We start from the raw sequence: 12,414 nt of genomic DNA, 5'->3' as shown, positions 1-12,414 counted from the left end.
GCTTCTAAAGGCCACCTATGTTCTGTAGTTTGTGGCCCCCTCATCTATCTTGAAAGCCAGCAGAAGTATGTCAATTCCTTCTCACACTTTACCTCTCTAACCTTTCCCTTGACCGCCATTATATTGCTCTCTGATGGAGCCTCCAAACGTTGTCTAATTTTAAGAACTCCCCTGGATAATCGAGGATGAACTCACAATTTCAAGATCACTTCCTCAATCACATCTGCAAAGTTCTATTCACTATACAGAAGAACATATCCATAGATTCTGGGGAGTGGCGTATGGACATCCTTCGGGAAGGGTGTGCTATTCTGCCTACTAAAGCCACCTTGATAGGAAGGAAGGCTGGGTAATGTTGTCTCTGAGTGTCAACTGCATCCCATTGACAACTCCACACTTTTGTGGGAAGATAACATTGCCGTCGTGGGAAATATTTACGATTCTACACAGTTGAGATTCCTTCACTATTGCACTTCACAGTTACAGGGTAATGTCAAAATAGTTTCATAATTTACTTAGTACCTATTATATGTATTTTTAAACTTAATTTTTATTTTGACTAGCATGTCTATATATTCCTCATGGAAAGAACTTTGTTCCAGTCTGATCTCATTACTACAGTCTCCCTACAAAACGAATGAAATTAAATAACTGCGTCGTGTTTTAAAAGTCCATGTATGTCTTTGGATGTGTGGATGTGGGGGAAGGAGAGAAATTAGTCACCACAGGAGAGTTTTCTTATTTTATAAATTGATTTCTGTAAATTAATTTTGGCCTTGAATAGTTTAAAGCACCCAAAGTGTTCTGTTAGTTAGCATGAGCTTGAGAAATAGATATGTATTACCAGTCAATTGAAAAACGTACGGTGTTGATTAGGGCCTAGCGCTCTTATTTTAATAGCCCTCAATTAAATAAATGGCTGCAGTGTATTTCCAGACTACACGATGCCAGTCAAATGTTGTTACCAGAAAAAAAATACCGAACAAAGAAAGAAATTTCAGCAAAGAGAGGCCGTACAATTTCTGAAGGATTTATTCATTTCTTTTTACAAGTGGGAAGACATTAGATGATAGGGTTTTTTCATTTGCTGCGGTCTGGATAGAAGATGTCACTAGGCCCTGACTCTAGAGCCAGAGCCTGAATACAAAACCCACCTCCACCACTCCCTGGCTGTGTCCTAGTTCTCTCATCTGTGAATTGTGGATAATTACAGTACTTACCTCATTGGCAGTAGGGATAAGTGAATTAATATTTGAAGTATGTTTCAACAGTGTAGAGTACCTCGTGATATCATTTAAAAGTTTCTAAATTTTTAGTTCTTATTAAGAAAAGGAAAACACTAAAAGAGCTGATCTTGCTCACATGAGAGAAAAGCTAAATTAAATTCAGATAGGAGGACAGGGGAAAGGGGATGAGTAAGTTTTCAGAGCATAGGTGGTACCCATGTACCAATGGGTACATTGCATGGGGGTATGGCGGACTTCCTAGGTGAAGGATATACCTATACCATGGACTTGAACCTGACAAAAGCAATTTATCTAACCTAATTGATTATATATACCCCCACAGTAACTTGGATAAAACTGCCATTTTTTTAGTTATAAAATATTAATGGTAACACATCTCAAAGATGGTATTGGTACCAATAAATCTAAACATTTGTTTTAACAAGATTTTTTTTTTTTTTTTGAGACGGAGCCTCAAGCTATCCCCCTGGGTAGAGTGCCATGGCATCACGCTCACAGCAACCTCCAACTCCTGGGCTCAAGCGAGTCTCCTGCCTCAGCCTCCCAAGTAGCTGGGACTATAGGTGCCCGCCACAACGCCTGGCCATTTTTTGGTTGCAGCCATCATTGTTGTTTGGTGGGCCCGGGCTGGGGATTCGAACCCGCCACTTTAGGTGTATGTGGCTGGCGCCTTAGCTGCTTGAGCCACAGATGCCGAGCCTTGAACAAGATATTTTTATGAACACTTAAAATTGCCCATCTAGTAAGAATGTGAAATGCAGTAAGATACCAGAATTCAGAAGACAATTATTGACAGGTGACCAAAAATATATCATGTTCTTATGATCAGCTCACTTGCCCCTATATGTAAGTAACATCAGATCCAAATCAGAAGATTGTGTGATGGTCATGGAATCAAGCAGAGGGATAGTTAAATCAACCAAAATTTATTTAGCTCACAGCAGCCTGCAATGTCTCTGACAACACAGATGCCAATGTCTGATTCTTGCCTACAATACTGGGGTCCCCCAGAGAAGTCTTTAATAGACCTAGGTGACACTTGCCACTCTGACTCTTCCCTGTGCTTCCATGGTTGACTGGTCTTTGAAGTCGGTATTTCTTCATGTATCTGGATGTCTTTATTCAGTTTACTTCAGATTGCCTCTGAAATTATGCTGGTCTCTTTCTCTCTAAGGTGACTTAAAAGATCTCTTCTCTGACCCCTTTTGAGTTGATTTCAGAGATTAATCCTTTAGAGATCTTCCTTATTTTAAAGTTTCTAAAGAAGAAACATCACTTTCTAACTTCAAAATCTGTTAAGTAAACTTTGTTAATTAAATAATCAGAATGTAAAACTAAGTTGAATTTTGACACATTATTTATGAGAATGTGATCATTTGTCCAAGGAAATTCCAATTTATACCTATTTCCCACTTTAACACATGGTTCCAATTAAAAGTTGAGTTCAAATAAGCCAGCCTGAGTTTGGTATAAAACTTCTCTTTTGTGCCAGCTCCTGCCATTGCCCTGTCTTTGAGCATTCTTAGGTTAACATTTTTAAATTTAGAAGATAATCGGCAGTAAGGGAAATTGTTTCCCTTTTCTCTGAACAGATTTTAGACAATATAACTAATATCTTCCATACCAGGATGCTTTTTCAAATGAGACATGAATCCTTTCATTAAAGAAAATGGAAATGATTGTTGAATGGTTTGCATCATATATATTTATGATGCATGTTATTTAAGAAAAAAGAGTGCACTATCCTTGTTCTTGTGCATGTAGTTTAGCTTAGGCTAAGGCTGCAAAAACTTGTTTTATTGATAAGCATCATTTAATTAGAAATGAGTATGATACGGAGAATACTGTATCTAAACATTTGTCTACAGTTCTATTTATTTGGCTCAAATGTTTTCTTAGTATTCCATTTCTGTCCCAGGTAATTGTTGATCTCTAACTTTATTACTTAGCATTCACAACTTTAACATTCCCACAGCCCCTTTTCCGTTTTCATCACTGACATATTGGATTAGATAACATAGAGCACTCTCTCATTTTGGTGGATTGTAAATACAATGAACTGAGGTTGATAGTGAATAATACTATCCTATGTACAGCACATATCTGCTGATTTCATCATTTCTGGAAGAAAAACAATGTTTACTTAGAATATATATTAATTCAAACATACCTCAAAACTCAGGCAAGATTTAAAAGAGAATTTTTAATTTTTTAAAATGCTATATGATGCTACCAGGACATTTCAAAATGTAGACATGTGGCACCACAAATCTATAAAATATTAGAGTACGAAAGAACTTCCTGGCAATCTAATCCACTTGCTCATACAAGCAGCAAACAAATCCAACTGATACTATGTTTTAAAAAGTATTCTTAGGACAAAAAAACATCATGTTGCACTGTGGTCAGTAATGGGAGCATGAAAGTGAAATATCACTTTCCCAAACTGAGGGAACATATGTAACATTATAAAGGAACAGAGATCGTTTGCCCACCTCCCTCACCCTGCAAGTGAGGAAACAGAGCCAGGAGGGTAATGGGTGTGCTGGAGGCCAAGAAACTGGAAAATGTTAGGATCAGCCAACACTGATGAGGCTTTTTAAACAACTACTGCAAATTCATAAACAGAACTCCTTTAAGTGATATTTTATATATAGGTTAAAATCCACTTATTGCCAAAGTAAAACTTAGGTTTTATAATCTACATCTCTTAAATAAAACCTTAACCCAAATAAAATAATGGAACTTTTCCTTTTAATTAACATTTTTTACATTATAAAAGTGAAACATAAAAGCCACAAAAAATGTATATGTTGAAAATTGAATTTTAAGAAAAACTACAGAGTGAAAAGATTTACTAATAGCCTTAAGATCTACCATGTTGTTAGACTTCATTAAAAAAAAAACAAAAATTCAAAGAAACTATTACAGCATCTTCATCTGCTAAACCTAATTTTAAAATAAAATATATTTATTAATATAAGAATATCAATATACTTTTATAAGTAACTTTTTATAAAGAAGTTTCGTTTAGAAACTTCTCTTTTTCTGAAGATCAAAACAGTGGAGAAGGGTCGAATCCATCCTCTTACCTTTAAAAGGATTTAACTACTTCAATTGGATGAATGTCTATTAAAAAACAAAAGGGAAAAAAAAGCCCAAGCAAGGAAATGCCTTTCTTAATGATAATACTACATACAACTTAAATTATTCATACTGTAATTTAAACTCAGCAATTAAAAAACAAAGGGAAAAAAGTCCAAGGAATTTTCTTTCTTAATGATTAAAGAAAGTATAACCTAAATTATTCATGCTGTCGTTTAAACTCAGTAATTATTTTTTCTCTTATTAATAGAAGTGAGCAGAACCAAAAAACCACTTTCAATTAATGATATCTTCTTATATACTAAAGTTCTTGACCTGGTACTTTGCATTTAAATTTATTTGTAAATCTACTGTCTTAGCACTTAATGGTTTTCCACATTTTGTGTAAGGCCTAGATTCATATTCATCTCATCACTATTTGGAAGTTAAATCCAAATATAACACATTTAAGTAATGTGGATATAATAAAATCTTTACTGAAATTTCCTGCAAATGATAAAAAAACTCTAATGTATGTGTATCATTATTCCTATCTTAAATGTACCACCCTGCAATACTTTCTTATTTACACTAACTGCTATATTTTAACAACTGAGTACTGAAAACAAAAAATTTCAATTTGGAATCTTTTCACAAACTTAGAATTATTGAGTTCTACACGCTTAATAAACAGTCAAGCTTATCATTCAGATAAGCAAAATATATGTTAAATGGTATGGTAGTGACAAATGCTGCCTAGTTTTATCTTTTTTTAATGGTGTCTACTTCTAAGTTAAATTTGACAGTCATCCATTTGTCAGTGTATCTAGTGTAGCAAGTAAGTTTCTTCTTCTATGTAAAACTGGAATGATGTGTGGATCTCTACAAGTGTGGCCTGTGTGAAACCAAATCCTGGGTCTGAAGGAACAGTTGTCATAATTGATTGGTGATGTCTGCCACGGATGGGCACTGGGTGAGCTAATATTTGTAGGGAAAAGAATTGATTTATTTTTCTATCTGCTTTAGTCAGAGATGTTTAGGATGCAGTTGGATGTCTAAATTATGTAAGAAAAATCAGGGTTGTGGTTAGGTGGCAAACTATTTTAGAACTCTTTTTGACAAATGCATTTCTTTAGAAATTTGGGTTATTTCCATGTTCAATATTAATGAATACAGAAGAGTTGGTTGGTATAATAGTTATCTATTGCTACATTGGTAATATTAAGGCAAATTTAACGGCTTAAAACAATGCCGATTTATTAGCTTATAGTACTTAAAATCAGGAGTCTAGACATTGCTTAGCAGGGTGCTGTGCCAGACTTAGAAGGCAGGATTGTGGTCTCATCTTGGGTTCAACTGGGGAAGGGACCACTTTGTTACTCATGTGGTTGTTTTCATTACTCAGATGCTTATTATGGCCTCATTTTCATGCTGGTTATTGGTCAAAGACTACTTTAAGCTTTTTGCCACACTGCCTTCTTCATAGGGAAGTTTTTAATAAACTTACATCCCCCTCAGGCTGTAACAGTGAAATATATATATAAAGCTTTTGCAGTGTACTTTTTAGAAGCCAGCAAGTGAGAGAGTCTCTTCTTACAAGATGAGCATTACAATCATGTTTACTATAATCACACCTATGGAGCCACATATTTCTCATCACCTCTACCACATTCTATTGATAAAAGTGAATTATAGCATCTGTCTTCCCTTCAGGAGAGTGAACTGTGGAATGATCTGATTACCTCCGGGTGGAAATCAGAATGGCCGTCTTCGAGTGTATCTGACAGAGTCAGGATATATACACATTTCCTGTACATTTTATCTTGGATATGAGAAAATAGGCTCAAGGAGCCTGAAGATTTTCTGAATCATCAATAGTATCTGCTTTTCTCCTGGTGATAGTGAAAGGGAGGAAAATGGGAAAGGAGACATTCAGCTAAGTTAGGTTGTTCATCACAATGGTTATGGAAAAGCTGTATGCAGCCCATTTTATGAGAAATTATGTATCACAAAAGACTAGATACGGGCAACGATTGAAACCTCCAAACTATAAAAATATATTTTAAGAAGAAAGACACAGTGAGATAAAAGAGAAAATCCTATCGTTTTAAGGACTATGAATGAGAGAGGAAAAAAATAAAGCTATCTCTTAAAATAAATTAAAACTTAACCATTCAAGTGCTGAATTTACAAGCTCAAATCTTAATCACAATTCTACTCTTCCTTTGCATGTAAGCGATTATCAAAAGTCACCCTAAATTCAGCGTAGGCTACATTTCGTCCCTTTCTCAAACTCTACGAAAAGCTTGATTGGTATGCCAGTATCCCAAGTGGCTAAAAGAGGGGCGGTGCCCAGGGCAGGTGCTTAAAACACATTTATTTATCATATCACTTTTGAATAATCTTCTGGGTACCTACCTTGGTACCAGTACTTTTTGCCAACTGCAAGCCAAAACAATCTCTCTCTGATTTAGGTCTTCAGAAATTTTTCTGGGTCAAAGCATTCTTAAGTTTTATATAAAGTGTTTTAGATCCAAAGTAAGGTAGAGCTAGCTGAAAGCACTAAAGTTGTTTGGTACATTTTCAAGAAAAAAGGGATGATACTTAAAGCAGCCTTTAAAAAATGTGTTATGATTAGTCAGGGGCAGGACTCAGAGTGCAGGTCAGTATCCCTGGTGGAATGGCGGGAGCACTGAGTGAGTGGCATAACTCCAGGGGGTCAGGTTTTATAAAGAGGACCTGAGGCCAGGACTGAATCAAGAAGAGATTCCTGAAATAAGAACAGTGGGTCAGAGGACAGGAAACGATTTACACATTGTTGGTTAAAAAATCATGATAATGATAATACAGTTTTTTTCATAGGCCTTCAAAAACTCTGAGAGGTATCTTAATAACACTGAAATGTAACCCATTAATGGGTATAGATTCTAGTTGAAAAATTTATCTTTTTTTTTAAAAAAAATTAAGAATTGTTTTTGTGTTATATTTTAGATGAAACTCTGAGCTTCTATTTGGCCTCAAAGATAATTTAGTCTTCATCGTGAGTCCCCTGAAGAATAAGGTGGAATTTTTTTCATCTGAGGTTTCAAACAGAAGTTTGATTTGTAGTTGACAATTATAAAAGCCTACTACTTAAAAAGAGGAAAGGAATGCATTTAAAAACTGTATTCTGTACCTCATTTTGCCACTCAGGGTAAATTGTTTTAGTAGGTGAATCCGTAAGTATTCTTTAAGAGTTCCTTCACCTTGTGAAAACCGTAACTATATTGAGACTAACAAATTTAGTTTGATGCCATGATGTGATAAAAACTGTAATTGAAATACAATCCATTAACCTTGATTTGACTTATGTAATCTTCTATAATACAATTTCCTGTCATAAAACTAAGATATTACTAATTAAAGTGGTTTCATTTTTTTTTAAAGTTCCAGAGAGATATTTAAATTGGGAGACGATATAAAACAATTGCTACATTTTAATAAAGAACTTGTGACAAAATGTGAGAAACGGTTCAGTATGTCTGCTGATCTGTGACATTCCTCCAATTCATCGGGAGTGTCTGATTTTTCCAACTATATTTTGGTGAATTTATGTGAGTTCATTAGCTATACTAGATATCTATGTTCCACTGAAGCCGAATATTGTGCTAGAATACATGTATATTAGATATTTACAAACTTATAGTAATGCTATTTTTATGCCTAATGTTATGGGAATTTCCACATGCTTTGGTTTTAATTTTAAATTCACACTGCACTCTAGTGGGGAATGAGATCAATGCAAAATTATTTTTGTATTGGCACTTTATAGCACCAACTATGAACTATTAACAATTTTAATAGTGAAATATTACCTATAATTTTCTCAAAGCTGTAACACTATAAGTGTAATTTACTTATTATCTATAATATGCATTTAATATTGTACCATGATAATATGATATGATTGTTTTTAAAGTTTATCCTAAAAATAGAGGAAAATTCACTACTGACGTAGTTCATTTGATTTCATGTAGCACATATGGAGTGCTACATTTCATGTAGCACATTTGGAGTACATATACGTGTATTTTATAGAGCAATATAACTGATAACTCTAAATCTAATATGAGGAAATGCTGAATGAAAGTTAATCACTTATTTCACTGAGAAGAAAAAAGAATGGCTATTTTCATAATTTTAAGAACAAGAAAAAGATTTTATTTGCTTTTAATGTTTCATTTCTAGTCTCAATTTTATTAAACAATTTTACTTAAGTCCTGTGTAAACACCTTTGACAGGGATGTCTTTATCATCGCTAGAGCTATCTTTTGAATGATCGAAGAGTTATTTCATTTTTTTTCAAGTTATTTTAAATTCAGTTGAGTACATTCAAATTCTGTTTATGTTATCTGGAAGTTTTTATTGTAAACAAGCAGTATCCAATCCCAAAACATTAATATAGCATGTTTCCCGTTTTATTCTATAAATGCTTGTTCATGATTTCTACCACATTTCACTAATTTTTAAGGTGATCTTGAAAAGGTTTCTTCAGAACAACATCTTATAATTTTCAGCATATCATCAAATCCTCAAAAATAATTACTAAATCTTTATAATATTTATTATCTTCTCTTTCATTAAGCCAGTCAATAAAATTTGCATGAGAATGACAAACTTCATTAGAATTTGTACAGATCATAGAAATTACAACTCTCTGTTTGGAATGGCTGGATGCTGTCTTCCCCCCAAAATGTATTTCTTTCATAATAAAGCATTTGAGAAAGCTATCTGTATACCCTTAAACATTCTATAAGGAATTAAATATTGGTAGGTTCCTCTTTCCAGCAGGGGAATTATATATATATATTGAACAAGACTTTTGTTACATTTTGGTGGTATTTAGATATTTAATTTTATTTCTTCAATGAAATTTATTTAAAAGAAATGGTTAAAATTTACTACCTGTTTGCTCTGAGTATTATTCATACTTATTAAAGCTGCTGATCAAATGAACTAATAATTTTTATTTTTATTTTTTTTGCAAAATAACACTAACTAGTTATATTTCAATTTTATCACTGTGAAATATCTATAGGTCAACTGTTTATTTTCAGTTGGACTAAAAATGCTTTCCAGATAGGCTGCCAGTCCAAGATTTCTAAAGGAATTTTTAGCATTTAGTACTGATTCTACCACTATTTATAGGAGTGTATCTTTACTAAATGTGATCTAGATTTATAAGTTCCTATCTACCTACTTTAAAATAATCTTACGGTGGGTGGAGCCACTGGAAAAACAAGGATATTTTGGTTTACTTACACTACTGATAGTTATTCGAAAGTGATCTGTAGAATTTCTTACAATATAGTTGTGCTTTGAAGTTCTTATTAGCAGATGTCGTTAACTGTCATTTCATCATCAATTCAAATGGTATTAGAACCTTGAGATTGTTAGAGATTTGACAGTTGCCATTTTGCCAAGGTAACAGATGTAAGACCAAGGGATAAAACCAAGCGTGCTCAAAAGAATGGAACTTGTGTTATTAACATTAAAATAAAACACCGAAGTTATTTGTAGAGAAAGTTTTTTTATTCCCTAAAATTGGATTTGGTTATCAACTGATATATATTCTTTCACATACCTTAATTTTATAGTAATGAATGTGGGAACTGTGATAAGGTAGAAACACTAAAGAGAAGATGAAGTTTATAAATTGTTTATTACATAGTGATGGGTTGACTAATGCAGTGTGTGTATGTGTATCAATAGTTCATCTTTTGTCTTCATTGGAGCCAATAAGAGACACAAGGGCTCAGATGAGGTGTATTGGATTTTTTGCTAGTGGGTTGGTAGATCAGTTATTTAGTAGCAAAGATGACATTAGAAAAAATGACCTAAAACCATGCCCCATATTAGACTTTTTATTCTTTCTTTGAATTAATTTGAAATTCCTTCCATTTAACTAAATAGTCACAGGCAGGGCAGCTGGAGACTTCTGGGCCTTCCTCTAAGGAATGGGCAGCCCTTACATTATGAGTTCACATATGGCAACCAGGAAGATCAGAATGTAATTTTAGGTGAAATTGAGATACAGAACCCACACAGTAGGCCACACATGAAGCAGTGACCCTTTCTCGCATCTTCTCAATCACACAATTTACTTCTGTTGTGGGATGTGTGAGCAGAGGAGGAAGAGGACAGAAGCCTTTCTCATTTCTTTCACAGAAAAGAGTTCTAAGGAGGTTCCTGTTTTATTGTCAAAAAGGGAGAATGGTCTCTGCTCTATTCCGAAACTTATAAAGAACTTAAATATTTTACAATAGTTCTATAGCTGTGGAAAAGTTTCCAAGTTAGTAGAGTTCCCATAGCTCCCCACCACTTTCCTCGACTGCTGATATCTTATGTTCACATGGTACATTTACCACAACAAATGGACCAGTAACAGTGCATTATTATTAATGAAACTCCTTGATTTATTTAGATTTTATTAATTTTCTCCAATGTTCATATTCTGTTCCAACATCTCATCCAGATTCCTACATTTCATTTCGACTCGATATTTCCTTAGGCTCCTTCAGGCTCTGACAATTTGTCATACGTTCCTGATGTGGATGTATTTGGCAGTTTTGAGTGGCATTGGTCAGGCATTTCCTTGAATGTCCTTCAACTGTGTTTGTCTGATGTTGTTTTCCTGGTTGACTTGGGTTATGTTTTTGCAGGGAAAATTACAGAGCTGACGTAATTCCTAACACATCATGTCAAGGACTCGTGCTCTCAATGTGACTTACTACTGTTGATGTTGAACTAGATTATGTGGCCAAGGTGGTATTTGTCAGCTTTCTGGACTATTGAGCTATTTTCTCCTCTTCCCATACTGTGCTATTTCGAAGCAAGTCACTAGGCACAGCCTCTTCTTAGGAGAGATTTCTATCTCTCCTTTCTCTCTAAGTGAAGACTATCGAATTAAATTATTTGGAGTATTTCTATGTAGGTGGTTTGTATCTTTTTTCTCATTTTTTTATATCAGCATATATGCAACTAAACTTATACTTTGGGTTATAATCCAATACTATGTTTTTTAGGTTATTGTTAAATTATTTCAGCATCCATCCTTGGCAGTTTTTTTCAGTTGGCTTCTCTGTCTAACTTTTGATTCTCAATTGTTTGGGTTCACCAAGTTTAGAGTCTACCAGGAATATGTCTAATATAGTTTACTATACACGACAAAGGGGGTGGTGTGGGTTAGAGCAAATTATCACTTCACCAGCCAGTCTTGATGCCAATAGCTGGTACTGTGGTACATGTGGTAACATTTCAACTCTTGTCCTCACCTAGGAAACAGGGAAAACTATAGTACTCATTTCACTGTTACAATGATTACATGAGGTGAAAGGAACAATTAGCACAGTATTGGGCCCAGAACAAAACAAAGTAAAATGTTTGCCATTCACATCAAAAAGGCAATCTACTTTTGGAAGGTATAGAAGTAACACATTAAAATGAGAAGAATGTGGAAATTCTGAATTTTGAATTCTTAAAGGTGTGGAACAATCTTTATTTGCTACCCAATTAAAACAATGTGAAGGAATATAGAAATCTTGATCTGCTCATTCATAACTTTCTTTGCCCCCGTAGATTTTGCATGTGCACAACAAGATGGGGAGAGTGAGGCTGAATTTGTACCTGATGACTTCGATGAAAAACCAGAAAGAGAAAAGAAACGCATTAACTTCACTTTGTGCAGCGTCTGTAACATTCAGCTGAACTCGGCCGCTCAAGCCCAGATCCACTACAATGGCAAATCACATCAAAAGAGATTAAAACAACTGAGCAATGGGATGCTGAAAAATGACAATGGTAAGCTTTTCTATAAATACAGTCTTGATTTTACATCGTCAACTTAAGTTATTTGTGTACCTGCAGATGTGAAAGAGAAAAGAATGGACCGATCTCAGTTTTTTTAAACCAGGAAAAGAAAAACATCAGATAAAAGCTTTATCAGCACATTACATTAAAATAAATCATGTCTCTTTGAGTGAGAAGGAGAAATTTTCTTTGTTATGTATACTAAACGGGGTTAGAATTGCGACCGCCAGGAAAT

General features: G+C 34.3%; 1 pseudogene; it reads left to right on the top strand.

Annotated features, from left to right (window-relative positions):
- LOC100941607 overlaps positions 1-12,414 on the top strand; it is a 48,929-nt pseudogene that overhangs the window by 27,095 nt on the left and 9,420 nt on the right.

Source organism: Otolemur garnettii, unplaced genomic scaffold, assembly GCF_000181295.1.
Source record: "Otolemur garnettii isolate 467f Iridium unplaced genomic scaffold, OtoGar3 scaffold00002, whole genome shotgun sequence".
Lineage (NCBI taxonomy): Eukaryota > Metazoa > Chordata > Mammalia > Primates > Galagidae > Otolemur > Otolemur garnettii.
The sequence above is the reverse complement of the archived record's forward strand: the minus strand, read 5'-3'. Positions and strand labels throughout refer to the sequence as shown.